Source organism: Protopterus annectens, chromosome 9.part0 (assembly GCF_019279795.1).
Source record: "Protopterus annectens isolate FY-2018-M chromosome 9.part0, PAN1.0, whole genome shotgun sequence".
NCBI lineage: Eukaryota > Metazoa > Chordata > Ceratodontiformes > Protopteridae > Protopterus > Protopterus annectens.
In genome coordinates, this window is record NC_056743.1 from 660,647,596 (window position 1) to 660,663,242 (window position 15,647).

Here is a 15,647-nt window from a genome sequence, read left to right on the forward strand (position 1 = left end):
CAAAATCCTCTTAACGTGTTCCTTTTCTTTTTCCCTTATTTTCTCTCTACCCCATTTCTGGCTTTCCTATCTTCCCCTTTCCAACCTTATATAAAAGCCATGATAGGTTGCTCAAGTAAGGACACCCTTTTCAGTGAATAGAAGAAACATTAAAGCAGTTTGAGTGAGTTGCAGGCCAGCGATACCCAGTTCAGTTCAGCAGGGGTTCTCATGAAAATTAGAGAATTTTGTGCAGGTTCACACCTGCAGCCACACGCACCAGATAATTTGTGGCTGCACACACACATGCGTGGACCCTACATATATGTATATTAATAATGACATGTACAGCTACGTACACTGGCTTATATTCATTTAATGCCACTTTAGAATGTACAAAACCTCTGTGGCCATACAAAATGTTTGGATATGACTGATCTTTCCATGTAAGAGGCTGGATCCTCCCCTGTGAGGCTGGCTTCATTATTTGAGAAATGCTGATGCAGGATTAAACTATAATTAGAGAAGTAAAAAGAATCTGCCTTTATACACAAAGTATACAAAAAATGAGAGCATAGTCTAGGGAAAGAAGAGAGATACTACATGCAACTAGTTGGATGAGGAAGGAAAGGAAACAAAAGGATGTCAGCATTTTTGAGCTGACCAGAGTACAAAAGAAACAATACTGATAGAGACAGAGAAACAGATACTGAGGAAGGAGAAGTCAAATGAAAGAAGAGGGGAAGGAAGTTGGCAGAATATTGGCGGAGCAGCAAAATATATCAATCATCTTTACTTACTATGCAAATGAAGCATTTTGGGTTTCCATGGGGCATGAACCTCTGCTATAGTAGCGGTAGTATCTGTACAATGAAAAGTGTATAACAGTTAGTTTAGACTAATAGCTAAAGAAGTCAATATAACACTATAAATAATGATGTACAGTTAATTACTCTACCACATGTTAATGTATACTGTAATACTACAAGGTACCATTTGAATGAAACAATAATTTAATAATAATAATAAGCCAAACTTAATTCAGGTTAAATATTTCTGGATTAACAACTCTTTTTTGTCACCTTTTCTTTTTACAGACTTTGGTGAGTCTTACTTTTATAAAGGAAAAACATAATCCTCAATATAATAATATAAAATTCTGACATTTTATAGTGCTGTATTTATTACTGTACTACTGCTAATGATTTGACTTCTTTTGCACTTAAATATACTACACTATAGTACATTAATTAAAACTAACAGTAATGTGTGACTTAATTCTGCTAAACAATGTTGTGAGCTTGTCAGGCATGGAGCTGCAAACAATACCATCAGAGAACATAACATTATATATATATATATATGTACATATACACACACACACACACACACACACATGCACACATAAATATAATTTTTGTCAACAAGGCAAAATGTTATCTGCAAGAAATTTAACTACTAAAGGTTGATAAGACAAATGTCAATAGTCAAGTGCATATGTGCTCCCCTCATCCCCTGCTAATTATACATGATATCTGAAATTGAACAATCACTGGGGAAACGGAATATTTCCCCACTGAGGGACTGTTCCTCTATAACACCTGTCTGCCATCTGCCTATATTGACAAACTGTGGTCAATTTTGCTGTGTCAACCATATTCAAGAGTCCTATATATACATCTATCTACTTATACAAACACACATACAAACCTGAGACCTAAATGTCTGTAGGTGTGCTGATGATTTATTTCCTGACAACTCAGCTGGGCCAATATATTGTCTAAACCTTCCTGCAGACATATGCCCGCTTCTCTCACTTACACACATACAGTATTTACAAATTTATCCATCACAGGCATTTGTTTCATGTTTGGTGGTGGGCATGGAGCTTATAGCACCAGAATAGCTTGCATATTTTCCTATTTCATGCAGACATTTTTATGATAAGACTCTTTTTACATGTCAAGAATGTCTGTGTTATAAACTGTATTCATGATTTGCACAAGTTATTTCATTGAGGTGTACTGTAATACTCTTAAGGCTAGTGCTACCTCTTTTGGCAACTGTCTTCACCTATTTATCTTGCTTCTCACTTTCTTGACATATCTCTTCTCTCCTCCTCTGTCATTTCTGCTGCCTGGTATGTCTACTTTGCTCTTCCTGGCTGATCTTTTGAATGGTTTTGTTCTTTTTAGATGTTTATTATATAGTTTTCATCCTGCTTTTCTGTTTTTACCAACTATATTATTCCAAGCGTGCTTCCCACAGCTAGGGAATACAGCTGGCAACAATGTGAATGTAGTGAACTGCCATCTACCCATGGCATGAAGGTCTCCAGAATACAATGGTCTCTGAAGTGTAGGGCACAGGCACTTTGGGGAGTATAAGATTCCCTTTACCCTTACACTATGGTTTGCCATTTTTCAGTAAGCTATTGCTGTTATTGTGAGGATTCCTGTTTTTCATTTTTTTTTCTAGCACAACATTTCACATACCTAAGGCATGCTTGGCATCTGTTGACATTTTGCTGATGTTTTATCAGAACTGACTTTACAGTTTTCCTTTCCTGTAAAAAGACTGTTTTCAAACTTAGCACCTGTAGGGATTTTTTTTTAGATGTCTGGATGTAGGTGTTGATTATTATGGCACTTGTAAAGCTGATAAAATGTGATTATTCATGTAGATATTAGGTCTTTTTTGTCTACACAGCCACTAAACAGATTTACTTCATTTCGATAACTCATCTTCCGATCACCATGCTAATCATTAACATCAGAACTGGGAAGCACAATCTGATCAGCTGCCACATATTTTACTGAATGGCTGATTTGCTCGTTCTTCTTCTGACTCTACCAACACTGACAACTTTTACAGTGGAAGCACATATGTCCTAATTGCTGGTTCTTCCCAAAGACCACTACATCTCCTAACCCTGCCACCACTACCACTTGCCATATCACATTTGTATGGGAGAACTTGCCTCGGACCAGAATTTTTCAACTATTACAGGCACTGACATGCACTATTTCAGCATTAAATCATGATTTCTCAGATGAGGACTGCACAGTTATTTATATTCTGTAATGCATTCAGAATGCTCTCATCAAGGTCCGAATGGAGAGATGAAAAGTCAGCAAGCAAAAGAGAGCAGTACTGCTGAAACTGAATTCATCCTCAAGTCTTGGTGAGTATCCTCACAAGGTGGACCCTGATTTCACAAAATTTCACCAAGGCAACACTGATATATAGACTGGATTTTCATAGCATGTATCACGGACAGAAAAAATACGTAAACATTACTACAATGGGGCCAGGCCAGGCCTAGGGGAAGAATGGTCCCCTGTTGTAGAAAGAAGTAGCAGTCCACAAAAATCACAAAAACTGATATGCCAATGAAGAGCCATAAAGACGATAAAGTGGACTTTTGAGGATAAGAAAAAAAATATATATTGTCACTATTTTGCAAAAATACTAGAATTTCCAGACAAAGATATACAAAATGATTAAGAGAGAAATTAGAGGAAATAAAAATACTTCTTCAAGAAAAGCTGTCAGAAGCTTTAAATGAAAATTTGTGTTCATTAATACAATAGATTTGTGAATAACAGTATATAGATCGAAAATATCACAATGATGGAATTTAGAAACGAAGATTAGTAAAGTAGAAGCTAAACAATAGAAGTTGAAGTTGAGGAGTGCCTGCAAAGTGAAAAATTTGGTGTAGAAGGTCTAACACAGATTACATTACAGCAGGATGGAGTGAGTGCCAAAGTAGGGAGAAACAGGAAGCTCAGGAAACATCTGAAGAAGAAATATGGACATGGGAAAGAAAAAGAGATGTAATATGGTGTAATATTTATGCAAAGGAGAAAGCAAAACTAACCAACACAAAAAGAGCAGCACCAAAGATATTTGAAGAGAAATACAGTCGAAGGAATCTGAATATGGAAAACTTTGCAATACAAAAAAAAATAAGAAGGCAAAGAGGAAAAGTAGAAAAGGAGATTAGTAATGGAGAAGTTAAAGAAATAGAAACTGAGGTTATTGAGTACCTGCAAAGAAGGATTTAGTGTAGAAAATCCAATTCAGAAAGCACCACAACAGAGTAGAGTAATGGATATTCAAATTAAGGGGAAACCAGTGGAACAGGAAGCCAATTGATCAGCTACCATATGAAAATAATTTTGAGCCTTCCACAGGAAACCAGTACAGACATTCACTTCAAACTAGACAATAAGGGAAGGAACAGGAAACCGAGTTCCCATATGACAGAGCAACAGACGGCACAGGATGAAATTGAAGAGAAGGTGCCACAGGAAGATGGTATAGAATCTTCTATAGAATGCCCACAGGAAATGGAAAACAAGGGATGTGCCCTCGGTTTGCAAGAAAATGAGCTAAGAGAAGAGTTGCTTGATTTACTAGAGACAGACAGATATATTAAGATCAATGAAAGAAAAAGACTGCAGAAGGTTAATAAAACCCAAATGTCAGAAGTCTGATAAAATGAATGCAGTAATTAGGACTGTTCATAGAGATCCATGCGATATAACAGAAGTAAACAGGATATATTACTGTGCAGCTAAATTAATAACCGATAAAGTTCTACCACAAGGACACAGGGTAGTGAGGGAAAGGAAGGGGAGAAATCGAATACGATCATGCAAGTATCGAACAGACAAAACTATAAAGCAACTAAGATGAGAAGTGTCACTATTAGAAGAGTATAGAAGATGGAACAGCTCAACAAAAATACTCAAAGATAGATGTGATAAAAACAAAGCACATTATTAGAAAAGACCATGCACTATTGCAAGTAACAAACTAAAAATTTCAGCACAGGCAGAAAAACTTAGAAGATACGAAGATAAATATAAAGGAAAACTATAAAAATAGAAGTTATGTCCTTACCATAACGTTCCATGTGGAGTGTTCATCTCGCCTTTGTTCTTACACATGGGTTCGGAGCCGATCCTCGGCTCCGTGCCGGCCTCTTGCAAGCTCTGCATCGAGAAGAAGCTCGAGACAATCTAATACCCACAATCCCCCTCTGCCTTTACCTCAGATCTAGTTTGCAAGCAAACCAATCTACATAAAAGCACATTCATGCTTACACACATAAACATATCTAAACAGACACATATAAACATATATGTGTATACCAACTATGTACACAGAATAATAACAGTAGCAAAAAATGCTTCTGGCCAGGCATCAAAGAACGTTCTTCCCAAGGGTGGGAGGGTGGGACTGTAAGAACAAAGGCGAGATGAACACTCCACATGGAACGTTATGGTAAGGACATAACTTCTATATGTGATAGTGTTCAATCTCGCCGTTTGTTCTTACACATGGGTAGCGTCCCTAGCTCCTTGATCCTGAGGAACTCACGGAGGGCGTTCTTGAGCACAGTGGAACCAAAGGTTGCCCTGTCCCTAGAAACCTTGTCTACTTTATAATGAGAAATAAATGTATGTGGCTTAGACCAGGTAGCAGCCGCTGAAATAGCATCCAGAGGTAGGCGAGCTGCATGAGCCAAAGACGTAGATATCGACCTTGTGGAATGTCCTTTGGGTTTGTGTAAAAGGGGTTGATTTGCAGAATCGTAGACATAGATTATACAATCCGTTAACCATTTAGAAAGAGTTCTTTTGGTAACTGCAAGTCCTTTCCTGCTATCAGCAAAAGCCACAAAGAGTTGATCTGTTTTCCTGTGATCTTTTGTTCTATCCAAATAAAACCTTAGCTGTCTGTGAACATCCAATTTGTGTAACATATACTCCAATTTGTTGGAGTGGTTTTTGAAGAAAGTGGGTAATTCAATGGACTGATTAATATTGTTAATGGAACACACTTTAGGGAGGAAGGATGAATTGGTTCGAAGAGAAACTCTGTCAGAGTGAAAGATCAAATAAGGGTGCTTGATGGAGAGAGCCTGAAGTTCAGACACTCGTCTAGCAGAAGTAATGGCTACCAGAAAGAGAGTTTTCCAGGACAAAAATTTTAATGGGCAAGAAGAGGCAGGTTCAAAAGGGGGCAACATTAATTTAGATAGCAACAAGTTTAGACTCCAAGGTGGCGTAGGAGATCTGACCGGTGGTCTAATATGAAAAACTCCTTTTAAAAAGGCTTTACAAAGTCTGTGAGCCATAATAGGAGCTCCACATTCTTCCACATGGAAATTCGAAATGGCAGCCAATTGAACTCTTAGAGTAGCAGGAGAAGCACCCTGATGAAATAAGTCTGTTAAGAACTCTAATATCTTATTCAAAGGAGCTATAAAGGGATCCACATGGTGTGTATTCGCCCAGAATACAAACCGTTTCCATTTGCTAGTATATGTCTTTGTAGTGGAAGCTTTATGCGAAGCCACTAATATATCCTGGACTGCTGGTGACAAAAGATCAGACCTGGCTAAGTTGGGAATTGGAGCAGCCAAGCTGCTAGATGGAGTGACAGGAGCGCGGGATGGGGAACCCCTGACGAGTGAGTCAATAGATCTGGCTCTGGGTCCAGAATCCAGGGTCCCCGACTGCAGTGTATTTTTAGAAAGGGAAACCAAATTTGACGAGGCCAGAATGGAGCAATGAGGATTATCGTCCTTTGTAGGTTCCTGGCTTTCTGGAGAAACTTCGATATCAGAGGAAATGGGGGAAATGCATATAGGAGTCCCGGGGGCCAATCGTAAACCAGTGCATCCCTGGGGACTTCCCTGGAGGGTAATAGGGCAAAGTAGCTCCTGCATTTGGCATTCATTGGAGACGCAAACAGGTCGCAGGAAGGCTGGCCCCACGTGCGAAAAATCCTTTTCGCCACTGACTGTTTTAGAGACCACTCGTGCGGTAACAAAATTGCTCTGCTCAGCCTGTCGGCTATGACGTTGGATGACCCGGGATGTGCGTTGCTATTAGAAAGCGACCCGTGGACTCCGCCCACTGCCAAATTCTCATGGCCTCTCTGCATAGTTGATAGGACTTGGTTCCCCTTGTTTGTTTATGTACCAGACTACCGACATGTTGTCCGTCTGAACTGCAATAGTCCCTAGAGGAAGAAGGGGAGCAAAGTGTTGCAACGCTAGAAACACTGCCCTCAACTCTAGTACATTGATGTGCAGATTGTACTCCAAATTGGTCCATTCGCCTTGGACTGTCTGTCCCTGAAAGATGCCCCCCCACCCTATCAGGGAAGCGTCCGTGGTCACCGTAACTGTGGGCGTGGGTAACACAAATGGCCTCCCCTGGGAAAGGTTGCACGTTTGAAGCCACCAGTTTAGATCTGTTTTGCAAGTCTTTGTTATAAGAATCTCGTGTGTTAGAGGTAGTTGTTGAAATGACCATTGAGCAAACAGTAGCCATTGTAGGACTCTCATGTGCAGCCTTCCCAGGGGAATTGCAATAAGGGAGGCTGACATGAGGCCCAACACCTTCAGTACCAGTTTTGCAGGAGATTTCCTTGACAAGAGTAGAAGACGTATGTGAGTCTGCAGTGATAATATCCTTTCTGGGGGAAGCCTCAGAATTAATTGACGTGTGTTTAACTCTGCTCCTATGAACAAGATATTTTGTGATGGCTGAAGTAAGGATTTTCCGAAATTTACGGAGATCCCTAGGTGAACACACAGTTGAAGAACATAGTCTCTGGCCTGCAGTAGTTGGCCGGGTGGTGGCGAAAGGAGCCAGTCGTCCAGATCTGGAAACACCTGGAATCCCTGGCGTCTCAAGTGAGACGCTACCACTGCCATACATTTGGTGAAGACCCTGGGGCTGAGGTCAGACCAAAGGGCAGGGCTCGAAATTGAAAGTGACTGGCTCCCAGCCGGGCATAAATGATCTCTGGATGCCCTGGCCATTTTGATGTGGTAGTATGCATCCTCTAGATCTATTGAGCACATCCACTCGTCCTTCTGTAAGAATGGAAGGATCGATTGAAGCGTGACCATTGAACTTTTCTTTCTTGATGAAAGTATTGAGGTAGCTTAGGTCTAGAATGGGCCTCCAGTCCCCTGTTTTCTTTGGAACTAAAAAGAACCTTGAGTAAGTCCCGAATCCTTGCTGGTCCGCTGGGACTGGCTGGATGACTCTTTTCTAGCAGCTTTGAAATTTCTAAAGCTGCTGGCTCGCAGATGGGGCGGTACATCTGGGAGTCTTTTCTTTGGAATGGGATAGGATAGGAAGGGTATGGAGTAACCTCTGGTAACTCGCTTTTACCCACTTGTCTGTAGTTATATCTTGCCAGGCCTGAGGGTATAAAGCTAGCGACCCCGACTGCCTCCAGAGCAGGACAGTCGGGCCTCCTCTCAGGAGTGCTGGAAAGGTTTACCAGGAGTGTTTCCCTGTCACCTTGATGTTGCGGACCCCTCTGCCGCCAGAGCAGCGTCTTCCACCTCTGCCCCTCCTCTGCCTCTAGAGGGGCATCACCCTGTGTGCCTGAGAAAGACCCTTGGGGTTTTGAAACCACATTTTCCCACCAGCGTTGCCCTTTGGGGTACGGTCTGGTTGGGGTGGAAAAACGGACTCCGACAGCAGACAGAGTCTTTCCCTCTTGTTCACACCGGGTAAGGGTCTCCTTTACCTTGGGGCCAAAAAGAGTGGCACCGTCAAATGGGGCGTTTGTAAAGGAAGACTTGAAGGCTTCCAAAGGAGCATAGCGCATCCAGGATTGTCTACGAAGAGCAATCGCTGAAGCTGCTGCCCTACTCGAACCTTCGGCTGCGTAAGAAATCAGCCTCATGGACGAGTTAACAATCGATGTTAGGGTATTAAGTTGCGCTGTCACTTTCTCTGAGACAGCTGCATCTGTAGTACCCTGGAGGGTATCTCCCAACTCTTTGACTAGATCCCTCTGCAGACGTGTAAAATGGGTCAAATAGTTCAGGGACCGCATGGAAAAAGCCGCTGAACTAAAAATGCGCTTCCCATATCTATCCATCGTCCTAGAGTCTTTATTAGGCGGATGGACAGACGAAGAAGACTCTGACATCTCCTTTTTCGTGGCTGCAGCCACCACCATAGCGTCTACTGGAACTCCTTTTGTAAAGTAGGACTTATCTTGAGGTGCTGTGATGTACTTGTTCGGTTTTCTTGGAACAGGTTCCACTGTGTCAGGAGTCTCCCACGCCCTTCGAGCAATAAGTTCCATCAGTTCGTCGAAGGGCGGAGTGACCCAGGAGGAGGAAGGGCGAGCACCAAATGCCTTCAGCAGAACTGACTCATCCTCAGAAGGGGGAAGGGACTGCCAGTCACCTCTCTGTTTCAGGATCTCCAAAATGTCTGAAAAGAGACATCTTCTGAAGGTGACTTAGGGGACCCCTCTGACTCATCTAAGTCAGTATCAGATGTCAAGGATTCCTGTGGAGAATCCAAGTGTCTCCTCTTACACAGTCTCTTCCTAGGGACTTCCTCGTGGGGAGCATCCGAAGAAGCCTCGGAGGAAGAGGGGACACCCTCCAGGGGTGGCTGAGACACTGGTGCCCGACGCTTGGATGTGGCCGTGGGTGCAGATGAAGACAAAGGCCCTTTATGGGGAGGAGAAGCTGCTTCCACTGATGTGGTTGTCTGGGTAGACAACACCTTCCTCATCAGGTCGAACGCTCCCGGGTCCCGCATCGAAGAGTCCCCGGCTCCGAAGAAATGGGAAGAATCCCCGACACGGGCACCGAAGGCATCGACCCCGAGGATGGAGCCAAATCGATCCGTGCCGAGGCCCCGAGGGGGAGAGTCGGAACCGACACGTCGGTTCGACTCTCGGCCCCGGAACCAAGAACAGACCGTCGGCTCCGGGACTCCGGTACCGGGTCCGGAGTCGAGGTGAGGAACAGACCGAGAAAAAGACGGTTCTGGACCCGAGGGCTCCACAATCAGCAGATCAGCCTCTTCCGGCTCCAAAGACTGAATCGGTCTCGGAGGAGGAATGGATGGAGATACAGGAAGGCCTTCAAGTTTCGACACCAACTGGGTGGAAACCGAAATAAGTTTAGAGAGGGCCGAATGCTCCAACAACTTCTGCACCACGCGATCCACATCGATATCCGAAAGTTTGGAGGAAGAACGGGTCGAAGGAACCGAAGACGGAGCCGACCTCAATATGGCCGAAGGAGGGAGCTCCATCACGGTTCCAAGACTCGAGGCTCAGGAACCGACACCAGTTGAACACTCAGCCCCGAAGTCTGTGGAACCGGTGATCTAACCTTTGAAGAAGAGCTCGAAGCCGATGACTTAGGCTCCGACGTCTTCGATTCCTTAGAGGACTTCGATGCCTGGTCAGAAGCATCCAAAGCCTCTTGGAAAGCTGGTTTCAGTAGACCTCTGTCCATCAGTTTCCTGCGCCTATCTGTCATGACCCTCCCACTAAAAGAGTGACAGATGGAGCAATCCTCTTGTAAGTGGAGAGGGCCAAGGCAGTAGACACAGGAACTGTGGTTGTCAGTGACCGACATTTTTTGGCCACACTGACAACGTTTGAAACCAGACTTTGCTTTCTCCGACATAGTAGAACAATATATAACTACAGAAAAACACAGTCAATCCGAGTAAATTGTCTCAATATGGTAGATGTGAAGGGAGTAGGCCCCGATACAAAAATACCGAAAATCAGGTTAACGGTACCAAGGAATTACGGAACCACAACACAATCACACTTGTTAATACAGATAATATCAACTAGAATATAAATCTTAATAAAATACAACCAAAAAAGTTATATCTTATCTTAGAAACTCTCGAGCTAGCTCCCAACGATGCGTATGCAGCAGCGGCAAACTAGATCTGAGGTAAAGGCAGAGGGGGATTGTGGGTATTAGATTGTCTCGAGCTTCTTCTCGATGCAGAGCTTGCAAGAGGCCGGCACGGAGCCGAGGATCGGCTCCGAACCCATGTGTAAGAACAAACGGCGAGATTGAACACTATCACATTAAGCAATTTATTGATGGCCCAAAAAGGTTTTATAGATAAATGGTAAATAAGGTAAAAGGAATTGAAAGACTACCATAAAAAGAAGAAATAGATACATTTTGTAGAAGTTATCTATGAAGATCCTGTGGAATATAACAAAAATGCTAAATGGATAGAAGTTAAAGAAAGAATGAGAGGTTTAAAGGTAGAGGATATGAAATGGGATGAAGTAACAGAGATTGAAACAAAGTTTACAAAAGCTTCTAATTGGAAAATCCCAGACCCAGATTCAGTACCTAACTTTTGGCTGAAAGTATTAACATCTTTTCACAAAGATTTAGCCATGAGTAAGAATTATTTATATGTGCACCCCGAACAGACACCAACCAAGTTAACAACAGGAAAAACAATGCTCCTATTTAAGAGTGAACCTGCAAGCTATGCTAAAAATTATAGACTAATAACTCGCCTTCCAATGACATATAAAGTATACATGGGAATTGATACCAACCGAGTTTATAGTCATTTAGAAGAAAATGCAATTATGGCAGTAGAACAAAAAGGCAATAAAAGAAAGTCATATGGAACAAAGAATAATTTGTTGTTAAATAAAGTCATAGTGGAAGAATCTAGGTAAGGCATGAACTGACTACAAAAAAGCATTTGATAGCATCCCACATCCATGGATAAAAGCGTGCTTAAAATGTATAAGGTACATCCTACACTAATTGACTACATTACAGACCATGAAACAGTGGCAGACCACTTTGCAATTAAGCTATGATTAAGGACTAATCCAGGGATAAACATTCAAAGAGGGATATTCCACGGTGACTCTTTGTCACCACTGCTATGCTGCCTTGCCCTTAACCCACTAAGCTGTTGACTTAACACTTAGACCATGGCTTTAATCTAGCTCCTAGAAAACAACAAAGTGTAAAGACTTATCTTCCCAAAAAACTAAAATGCTGTTATTTTCACCAACACGTAGGTTCATGGTTCATGGTTCATAGTTTAAGCTAACTGCCCTTGCGAGCCATTTTAAGCCTAGCCAATTATCCCTTGTGAGACTCAAACCCTGCACCTTGTGTTTGTAAGGCAAACACCTTAGCCATTAAGCCACCCTCCCAACCCAAAGGTCTACCGCTTTCACCTTTACCATAAAATCAAATGATGGCACAATAATCTCCCCTGACCCATCTACAAAACTATTAGGTGTCATCATAGACAATAATCTAAAATTTGACCTACATGTTAACCAAACTATCAAAACCATCAATAAAAAACTAGGGTCACTTTACAGAATAAAAGCCTTCCTAACCCCTCCAGCTAAAATTGCCATAGCTCGCTCTCACCTTCTTTCAACCCTTCTGTATGCATCCCCTCTACTCTCGAATTTAAACAAGACTGTCCTTAACAAACTCTCAATTTGTTACAACCACATTGCCAGGTTTGCCACTGGGCTGCCTTTTAGGACACATCATTGCATCAATCTAAATCAGCTTGGGTGGCTTGAACTACCCAGCCTAATCCAGTATAACCAACTGATTATGGCCTATAAAATCCTCTATAATCCGGACAATACTCCTGCACTTAAAAATATTATCACCCCCTATAACAATCCTAGACCGCTTCGATCCTCTGACAAACTACTAATTCAAACTAGCAAAATTAATAACACAGCCAGTGATTCTCTCTTTGCAAACTCTGTAAGTAGATCCTGGAACTCTCTTCCAGCTGATATTACCTTACTTTCCACCTTAGGTCAATTTAAAACTAGACTCAAACAACATTTGTCACTTAACTGGCTATGTCAATTTATCAAGCCTGGCTAACTCTCTCTAGAATGTGTAAAAATCTGTTAACCAGTTTACTGTGTAATTTAATGTAATCCCGACTTGTGCTCAAGATTAACTGTAACCTGTGGAACTAACTTGCTTACTTATGTAATCTCTGTAAATAGTCTGTTTGTAATATGTAATGCTGGTATTACGTAATGCTGTATCTGCTTACCCTTGGAGCTTTTCTCCCCGGGCCTCCACTGAAAATGGACATGCATCCAGTCGGACTATCCCGGTCAACAAATGTAAAATGAATAAATAAAATAAATTTTCTTTGTTGATGATTTAAACCGGTATAGCTAATCAGATGAGGAACTGAAAGCACAACTGCAAGTTGTCAGAACTTTTTCAGATGATATAAGAATGTCATTTGGTCTTGATAAATGTGCAAAAACCACATTTACAGAAGGGAAACTACAACACCAGGAAAACATCAGTTTGGGGCAAGAATGTGATATAAAAGTACTTGAGCAAGGAGGAGTATTTAAATATTTGGGAACTGATGAAGGATCAACAATATAACATGAACAAATGCAAATAAAACTTAGTAAGGAATACTTCAGAAGACTTAAATTAATCCTGAAAACAGCATTGACATCTAGGAACAAAATCCAAGCTATAAACCAATTTGCTCTTCCTGTCCTAGCTTACAGTTTTGGAGTTATTGACTGGCCACAAAATGTATCAGATTGATTAGATAGAAAAACAAGAAGGATGCTTCATGCTCACCAAATGATTTATAAAAATCAGTGCATAGCAAGATTATATATTCACCATTCTGAAGGAGGGATGGGCCTCTACGAAATTGATTGCATGTATAGATCTGCAATCATGGGACTCCACACATAGCTGCTGACCTCACAAGACCCAAACATAGTGAAAGTTTTGAAACATAAGGAGAATAAATCTAAGATGACTTCTCTGCTTAATCTAGCAGAAGCATATCAACATCAAGCAGGAATGGAAATCAAACCAGAAGTAGATTAAAATCAGGCAGCAACTGAATGTGCCAAAAAACAAAAGAAAGAATATAAGGTGAAGGATCAGATGAGAAGGCAAGAAATGTGTAAAATGCATAAATATAGTTGCAAGTATAGAAAACTTCTGGAAGCACCTCATGTTGATCAGGAATGAACACAAGAATGGTTAAGGAGAGGCAAATTCAAACCAAGAGATGAAAGGCTAATATTGGTGGCCCAAGATAGTGGGCTGTGTACACATTGGTTTACAAAGTACATTGAACATGCAGGCAAAACAGACAAATGTAGGTTTTGTAAGCCGAATTGGAAACAGCTGCACACCTCGTTGCAGGTTGCAACATACTAATGGCAGAAGGACTGTATACTGCAAGGCATAATAATGTGGCAATACTGTTGCACTGGGGATTGTGCAAACATTATGGTACTGAAGTCGCTGGAAAACACTGGAAACACGAGCCACAAAGCATCATAGAAAATGATGGTCTACATCACATGGGATCATTCATTACCAAAAGTTCAAAAGATAGCTGCTAGAAAACCAGATATAGTGGTCTAGGAAAAGATGGCAAAAGTAGCATTGATCATTGAAATTGACACACCCGGTGACTACAGTGTCCTGTGTACAGAGAGACACAATGTCATAAAATATCAGGATTTGCAGGCAGAAACGAGAACAATGTGGAAGAAAGCTAGCCAGACAGTTCCAATAGTAGTAGGAGCAACAGGTCTTGTAAAAAAGAGTCTACAATCATATTTACATGTTACAAATACATGTAACTCCGTACGAAGTGCAGAAGGAGTCATTACTGGGCACATTGCGGGTGCTGCGAAGAACACTACTGGCTGACATCAAAGAGTGAAACAATATTAATTTCATGAACTTTAATTGTACTTTGACTTAGGAATGGGGTCCATTGCCATCATGGTATTAGAAACCCAAAAGACTTGGAGAAATTAAAACAGTGATGACTGCACAGTTATTTGTATTCTGTGATGTGTTCGGACTGGTCTCATAGGTATTTATTAGATATCCAGTGGTTGACATTTATCTTATTTATCTACCATGACTAATATCATTCTTATTTCAAGTAGTCATTCTTAAGCCTATTCCCATTTTTTTGCCTATATATCTCCATATAGCTGTACTTAGTTGAGAAATTCACCTTGTGATCTCTGGGCTGTCTGTTAACATCATCAATGCACATTTGCATGCAAGATGATAACTACCACTCTTTAAAGGCTGGCCTTCTTTGTTCTCCTCTCTACCTGAATTCCCATCTACTACACAAATGCTGCAATATGCACAGCCATATCCCCAACCTGTTACATATCCAAACAGTACATATGATCACTGCATTACAACTAATCAAAACCATTAAGCCCACTTTTGACATGCCAGTTTCAACATCAATAAAGCTTTTTCCCTAAAGTATAAGTGTTTTACTATACCTTTAAACATTACCTCACACGTCATTTCTTAATAAAGTGGCAGAAACTCTTAAACATTTGCTTTAGAATACAAAAACAAATAGCTGTATCTTTAGTCAAAAGTACCTACCATGTGTGATGACTGTCCTCTCTGCTATTTTCAGATCCTTTACACAAAAGTTCTCTTTCCTCTTAGAGTATACTACCTTATTTTTCCCCTCTTTAATTTCACTCAACAGCAATAATATCTTAAAGACAATGTTGTGTCTTTCGGCTTTTATGTATCAAAAATATTTCAAAATAACAACACTTTCTAACTTCCTGCTTTGGCTGCCTAGCTTCCAGAACTTATTTAATTTTTCCAGTTTCTATATAGACCATTTAGTCAATAATCTTCCCTTTACTACACGATTTTTAATTAATCCTTCTAGACTGTAAATTAAACTATCTTTATTTATTACGTCTACATCTCTAGCACACTGATTCCAATCAACTGTGTCAACTGCATGCATCTACTTATATACACAAAC

General features: G+C 41.1%; 1 long non-coding RNA gene across 1 annotated transcript in view; it reads right to left on the reverse strand.

The window, feature by feature from the left end:
* Nucleotides 1-778: 778 nt before the first annotated feature.
* The window catches only part of LOC122810893, a 30,507-nt gene continuing 15,638 nt past the window's right edge, over nucleotides 779-15,647 (reverse strand). The window contains exon 3 of the long non-coding RNA XR_006366143.1: nucleotides 779-842. This is a non-coding gene — a long non-coding RNA (uncharacterized LOC122810893). The remainder of the gene's footprint in view (nucleotides 843-15,647) is intronic.